At 40.7% G+C, this 8110-nt stretch overlaps 1 pseudogene; it reads left to right on the top strand.

Annotated features, from left to right (window-relative positions):
* The first annotated feature begins 6576 nt into the window (after nucleotides 1–6576).
* LOC124107770 (vomeronasal type-1 receptor 4-like) lies at nucleotides 6577–7514 on the top strand (annotated as a pseudogene).
* The last annotated feature ends 596 nt before the right edge of the window (nucleotides 7515–8110 follow it).

The raw sequence follows: 8110 nt of genomic DNA on the forward strand, positions 1-8110 counted from the left end.
TGTGATGGGACTTTTGAGGGACTTACAGGAATCTTCTACTAAAAATCTTATTAATTCTTAATATTCAGATGCTTCAGTTTCATGATTCTACCTTACTCTGGAAAAAATAGATTAAGAAAGCATCTAAGAAGGAAATCTAATGAGGTAATCTAAGAAGGCAATCTAATGATAACATAGTGTCATAATTTACATTAGAAAACTCTGGACTCCCTCATTAAAAATGCATAAGATCAGTGTTTGGGAAAAAAAGAAAATGCTGGATGTGTGTGTAATTCAGTTTGAATTAATTTGGAAATTATATGAAAAATTGTAGGCAATAACATTTTAGACTCCTTCCACTGCTAGGGTAATATAACCAAAACATTATCACTAGAAGAGAGATGCTTGTAAAAGTTTCTCATGAATAAAATCAATAGTATTTGAGACTCAGCCAGTAAATTCTGTCATATTGGTTAACTATCATATTAGCAAATGCTACCATCCCAATCCAACAGCACTGAGTGATTTTCAGAATTAATTATTAAGGAAGTATGCATTAAATAGTAACTAAGGAAGAAATGTTCACTCATATATTTCTGTTGTGATGTAAATTGATGCCAACACTTTGATTGTTATTATCCATCAACTAATAATTATGGAAAATTTTATGTGTCAAATTTAGATTTTATATTTAATTTCAGTTAGAACTATTTCCAACTGATTTCACATAAAATCAACTTTCATATTTTCTTGCTGTTCTGTGGAAGGAATTTTTCATTTGTCTAATTTCATGTATATGTTTTAGCTATTTGTCTTCAAGAAATTGTCCAAGTGAATGTAATCCAAGGATATATGCCTTTAGCAGGTGGAATTATTGTGTATATATAATATAGTAATATACAAAATGGGAAGCAATGTTCCACTGGTGATACCTGCCCTGTTGAATTTTCTATGTTGATTTCTACTGTGTTATTTCCACAATATATATATTCTATTTTTTAAAAATGAATCAGAGGGCCAAGGATATAGCTTAGTTGGTAGAGTACTTGCTTTGCATGTACAAGACCCTGGGTTCAATCCTCAGCACTACAAAGAAAAAAAAAGAAGAAAAATTCAGAATTTAAGATTATGAAATATATTTACTGTCCACTTTGACAAAATATGATATTTGGTGCTATTTTAATTATTAAAAACAACTTTTGAATTACTGATATGTACCTTTAAAGCAGTTTTATGTACAAATCAGGAATGAATAACTTAATAAAATTTCACCAAGAACACACACTTTGCATTCAGCTTCTACATGAAAGTACAATTCTGTCAGCCTCAAAGTTTACTCTTGGTGCCTCTGCCATCAACCACAGGCAGTGGAAACGGGGCTCCTCTCGGTGGAATGAGCAGGCTGTGGAATCTAGGCTAAGGACAGTGGAATGATGAATAAACCACAGACACAGGAAATACTCTTTAAAAAGCGGAGCAGGACATGTTAGGGGATCATATGAATCATGATTCCTCACTGAAAAGAGCAAGATGTAGCCGACACTTGCTTTATTTATATCAGGAAACATCATAGGTTTTCCATGGAATATTCTTCCCTGAAAAAGGTAGTAGATAGGCTGTCAGTTTTCAACTGGTTATGCCCATCTCCAGAGCTACTGTGAGAAAACTTTCTAGCAGAGTGGAGATAAAGGTCATGTGCCTTGGACAATCTACTGCATGAATAGTTCCCAAGGTTAAACCTAAATCTCCCTGGCTCCCAAACCTAGAAAAGACCCTCAAGTAATTCACTGGTGGCTTTCTGCAGTAGATCACTCTAGTTTTTTTTTTTTTTTGTAATTTCTATCAATGAAATAATTCAGCATGAGCTCTTTTCTATTTGACTGAAAATTTCACACGCCTTAAAGTTTGTATATTCACATGTGGTTGGTGACAGGATTCCACTGCAGGAAGTCTAGAGGCAACAAAACAAGTCAAACAGACAAGGGAAGCTCTGGGGTTTTCAAATATCCTGTGGTCACCGGCCTCAGTACATTTGTCTAGGCACTTCATAGAGAGAAGAAGTTCTTATCTCCCTGTTCTGGGGCTCCCCAGCAGGATAGCAACAGCCCCTGGTTTCTTTCAGGGTCCTGGGCTGCATCACATGGTGCTAGATAACTTGAGGGCAGGAATATGTGAGAGAGGGAGAGATGACATGGTGAGATGGGAAGCCAGACAGCACACAGGGCCTGTCCTCTCTTATTAACAACCCCTCATGAGAATTAGTCAGGTCCATGAACTACCTTGGACATTTCAATGGACCAAGGCTCCAGGGTCCTGTCAACCTTCCCCAAGTCCCCTTCATAAGGGGTCCACCACCTCCTAACATTGCCACACTGGCACCATGTATTCAAGACAAATCCCTGGTGACAAACCACGACTAGTGGAGAGGAAATCCATATCTGTCACAGAAAAGGCCAGCCTTCCAAAAGTTCTCTGAAATAGATAATGAGGCACAGACACAAGTGATTCACCCAGGAAAGAAAGAAATAACTGGAAATACCTTGGCAGAACAATGTAAGTCAACATCAATCTCGGGAAAAAATACACATAAAGAACAGTGGTGTTAGTAAAAATGGGGAAGATGGGATCTCCCAGTGCTAAGCCCTTAGAGGTAGAAAGGCATCAAACATAACATATGATTCATATTAAAACTTACCTATCTGGAGAGGTCAGTAAAAGATAACAAGAATAAATACATAGGATATTCTGACTGTTGGTGCTCCTGTATTCTAATTGAAAGATTTTCTAAATGAGCCAGACCTGACGCCCCTCCAGCCCCTCACATCCATGCATCCAATCCAAACCCATATCACCACACTCCTAAGTCCTGTGACCTCACAGTCACTCCCTGTGATGCCTGTCCTCAGGGCCTCAGGACAACTGCTCTCCCTCCCATTCCCCTACAAGCCCTGTCTTCAGTGCCCTTCATTCTCTTCTCAACTCCCCATTCCAGGGTCTCAGGCCTTTCTCCATGGCCTCTGCCCCACCCAACCAAATGCCCAAGCCTTGACTCTCAGGCTTTGCGGACTCCAAGTTCACTGCAGACTGATCACATCCAGTCCCACCATCCTCCGTCTTGGTCCTGGGTGCACACTTCATTGTCTTCTTATTGCACTCAGGTTACCTGCATCTACATCTGGACACTTTCCTTGGTCTCACTGGTGGCCTTGTGAGTCCAGTTACACCACATGGCTATAGAATGCAGCCTTGTAACTATTCTTGAAATCTAGATGTGTACAGCTTTGAACTTGGATTTTCTGATGTTCCCCTCGCTAGTCTTTGTTCTCACAACCCCCTTAGCTCTCTCCGCCCACCTCCTCCCAGCTCCCTCTGGCCAGATGTCTAGGTTCCCCCCACCTTGGCCCATTGCCCCTCTGCAGACTCACCCTCTTCTTGTCACACTGCAGGCCTGTTTTGGACACCCCTCAGTGCAGGACCTCTGACCCCAGGCACATTCACAGTGTCCACATGTGGGATTCATGCTTCAGAGACAATCTGCTGTGACCACCACCACCCAGTTACCTTCACCTCTGTTCACACTGCTGGCTCCAGAGAGCATCTGCATTCCCACATGACCATGTGCTCATGTCCCCACTACCTGTTAGACCACAGGACCTTAAGTCCCTCTGCACTCTGCCCCTCCTCCCTCAATCCCAGTTGTGCACATTTACATTTCCTGGGTATTCCGTGACCTTTTTCCTTTCCCCCTCGACCTTCCCTCCACATTCTCTCTGTCCTGCACATCACAGGATCTGCACGGTCAACCTGTGCACATTTCCCCCTTTCTCCATGTCATCCTTTTTCCTCATCTAACATCCATGCCATGGCACTGCCCCAAACACCCCTGCTCCTATAAGACTTGACCTGAATGGCAAACTTCACAGTGTTTATTAAGATGGTAAATATTGACCCTGCAGGGGTGGAGGGATTACAAATATCAGAGCAGACTCCTGTGCTGTGGCCACCTCTTGAAGCTGTTGGTTAAATATTAGCAGCACAGGCATATCTGAGAGAAACTAGTGCAGGCCTTTCAAACAGTCTGATTCTGCTGCTGTCACTATTGAGAGAGGTTTTAGATCATTTCGTTTATTGTTAAATTTCTCCCCCATTCAATAAAGTGTGTGATATTGGTACAATATTGTTCTCTGCAATTTTTTTGATAAGAAATTGGCATTGAATTGTGCAAATGGGTCTAAATTTATTTACTTGTATTTGTGCAGATGTGTGCAATGTGTTTTGAGGACAATTATTAGCAACATTTTCTCCTTTTATTCATGTTTTTTAAAAATCTTTCTACTTGTTTTATCTCATTTCATTTCCATTTTAGTACCTTAAATAATCATGCCACTCAGGGAAATAAAGAAAAGGAAGTAACCAGATTTGGGGTAGAAAACTTCTGAAGAAAGCAAGGAATACAATTGGTCATGCGTAGCTCACTGCCAGGCTATTCCAGGACAAAATTCCAGGTGAGACCCTGCCTTCCTCCAGGGATCAAGGATACATTAAAGCCTCTCTGAAAACTCTACTATCCCCTTAAGAGGCTGTAGCAAGAAACCTTGTAATTGTTTTGGTAAGTGTCACCTGGGGAGAACGTTGTCAGACGTGTCCTCAGCTCCCCAACCTGCATGCCCATTGCTGCTACAGGCACAGTGATCACTGCAGGTCCATGGGGAGGTGAGGTCACAGAGTCACAGACTCATACCTTAAGAGCTACCTGCTTCCCTGCAGCACATGTCCTGGTCACAGAGGCCTCTGCACTAAGATTACATCGTGTCAAAGAGAAAGGACCTGGTGAGTAATCCAATTTCAGTCTTAGAGTAGCATCAGTAGGGGGAAGACCCATTTCAAGATCTTGGATAAGTGTTCACATCAGAAAAGGGGAGGCTGTATTGAGCCCCATAGATTGTCAGAATCATACAGGAAGTAGATCAAGTGCTGAAGAATGGGCTCAAGACAGTTGAGATAAAAGGGGTGGCAGCCTCAGCCTCCATGTCTGATGGCTCCTGATTAAATAAATGTGATGCTCACTGATAGTGATAGAGATGTCTCAGTCCAAATGAAAAAAAATGTGTTTTTTAAAGTGCACCGGAGATAGTTTTAAAACTATTCCGCTCTTCAGTTTCCTTTACAGGAATTCTATACTGATTATACATCAGTCTTATATCTGGACTTGAAATACCTACATGCTTGGATATAGAGTAGGAATGATTTTAAGGAATCCTCTAGTCCTGTGTAGAAAGTGATGTGAATGATGATGCTTGAGAGAAAGTATTCTCTAACTCTGGGCCCGGTGCAGACAATGCAGACACTATTTGTAACAGTCTGAAACCTTCAGTCACCTTTGATTATAGTGAGGCTATTTCCCCTTTAAATTAGTAAGAAACATTTATGTAGTGGACATAATCATTACAGGTTTCTTGTCTTCCTTGTTAAAAATATTTGCCTGGTTGTAAAAAATCCACCATCTGCTCTAGGAATTTGATAGTGCAGCAGGCTTGAGTGTGAAGGGGTAAAATAGGAAATTTCTTTTTTTGTTTTATTCTGGTAAACCTAAAATTTCTCTAATCAATAACATCATGTGCATTCTAATGACCTCAAAAATCCTACTGTTTGAATTTTAAATGCACATGTTTTCATGCCCACAAGTGCCAGTTTGTGTGGTTGGCTCCTACTGTTTATCATTCCTCAATCTTACTTCTGTGAAATAGTTTTACTTAACATTGGTATTAGTGAACCCACATATGGATCCTCTGCAATGAGTAAATATTTTTTATGCCCTCCACTCATTTAGTCTATGTTCATTCTTAATGTTCCAAAGCTGAGGACTTGGCCTATGATTGTGGAACCATTCCTGTGATATGTATCATTGTACTTTGTTCCTAATGTGTGACCAAGTGAGTCATGGCATAGCTGTGCTGATGAGGAGCCAGTCCTTCATCACTGCAGGTAACTCACCATGGGACAGGTGCCTGCAGTGCTATAACTCCCTCAGTGCATCTTCAGTTATTATAATATCTAAATGATCCCTCCTAATTGATATTGCATGTAGAATAAATCTTTAGGAGCAAATGGAAGTTATAAAATAGCACTCGTTTAGAAGATTGTAGAAAAGCAGAAGTAAATATGAGCTGAATTGATAGAAAAACCCCACTCACTGGCTTTAGGGACAGTTGGTGTTTCACCTATCCTCCCTATAAACACTCAGTTTCAAGGCCCCTCTCTGCATCTCAACAGAGTAGGAATTTGGACAGAGACTTATCCTCCATGTGCCCAAGTTCTCCTGGTCCTCATGCAAAGTCATCTCAGCCCCTGGCTCATGGTGTAAAGTTTCAAGAATCACAATGTGCTGCCTGCACAGCAGGGATTTACACACACTTCATGCCTTAACTAGTCATAGGAGCCTCATCAAAACCTTCTAGTGAAAATAAAACTTTAAGTTTTCACAGTGGGAACTCTGTAGAGTGGGCAATGATAAGTCACTGCTGATGGGACATGTGCAGCCCAGGCCTCCTGTTCCCCTGCAGGTCCCTCTGGCTTCAAATGCAGGAAACTGGCAGGATGGCAGCCAGTGATGTGGCTGTAGGAATCATCTTCCTGTCACAGACTGTGGTTGGAGCTCTGGGCAATTCCTCTCTTCTCCTACATTATGTGGTCCTTTACTTCACTGGGTGCAGGGTAAGACATACAGACTTGATTCTTCAGCACTTGATTGTGGCCAACTTGTTAGCTCTCCTGTGTAGAGGAGTTCCCCAGACAATGGCAGCTTTTGGAATGAAACATTTCACCAGTGATTTTGATTGCAAGCTGCTGTTTGCTCTTCACAAGATGGGTAGAAACATGTCCATGTGGAGCACCTGCCTCCTAAGCATCTTTCAGGCCATTAAGATTAGTTCTGGGAACTCCAGGTGGGTTGAGCTTAAAATGAAAGCTCCCAGATACATCATTTCCTGCATATACCTGAGCTGGGTCCTATCCCTTTTTTTAAATGTTATAAATTTTATGTACATGACTGAAAAAAAAGGAACAAAACCATCACCAATGTAAAAGACTATGGGTACTGTTCTAGCGTCCATCATGACCCAACCACTGATTCACTGATTGCAGTATTGCTAACATTCCCTGATGCTATGTGCGTGGGGCTTATTCTCTGGGCCAGCAGCTCCATGGTGCTCATCCTGCACAGGCACAAGCAGAGAATGCAGCAAGTTCATAAGACCAGCTCCTCAAGGTGCTCCCCTGAGTCCAGAGCCACCAAAAACATCCTCCTCCTGGTGAGCACCTTTGTCTCCTTTTACACACTTTCCTGCATCTTTCAGGTTTGTATGAGTGTTATGTACAGTCCTAGCTGGTTTGCGGTAAATGCAGGTTTTATTATTGCTGGGTGTTTCCCAGCTGTCAGCCCCTTTCTGTTCATGAGCCGAGACTATAGTGTATCTGGGGTCTTCTTTACCTGGATACAGAATAAAGGAACCCGTGATATCAAGGGAAAGTTGTAAATTGTAAGATTTTGCACAATTAGTTTTTTTTGTTCTTACCCATGAAGTTATAAAAATAGTAATGCATAGTGCTATCACTTGTGAGTGGTGGTTTATATATAGACACTTTTATATATGTGTGTTGCATGTGTATATGTGAGTATTTGTATACACAAGCATGTGTGCATGCATATAGTTGGGTTATGTTTATAGCCATCAAGCAACAGTTCTGGAAAATTATAGGTAGTGAATGGAAGTTTCTGATTTAAAATCGTACTAATCAAAGCAATGGTAAATACTTTAACATAATATATACCTTTTGATTATTTTCCTGATATTCTAGTTGATTAAGTTATTAAAACATGTGGACTCTTTTTTATTTATTACTTTTATATTTATCTCATCTATATTTTTGAGTAAAATACCAAAGTGAACTGTGTCAAACAATATTCATCTTTATCCAGTGAAATTAGACTTGTATATTTCACACATTGTTGGACCTAAGGGAAAGCAGTGACATTCTAATGTCCCTGTTTATGACATACGTTATATTGAATTTCCTTTGTTGGTTGTTGCTGTGTTATTTTCATTATGCACTTTTCTTCTTTTCAAAAGCT

This window comes from Marmota monax, unplaced genomic scaffold (genome assembly GCF_021218885.2).
Source record: "Marmota monax isolate L192 unplaced genomic scaffold, Marmota_monax_Labrador192_F-V1.1 WCK01_AAM20220418_F8-fsc00160, whole genome shotgun sequence".
NCBI classification, from domain to species: domain Eukaryota; kingdom Metazoa; phylum Chordata; class Mammalia; order Rodentia; family Sciuridae; genus Marmota; species Marmota monax.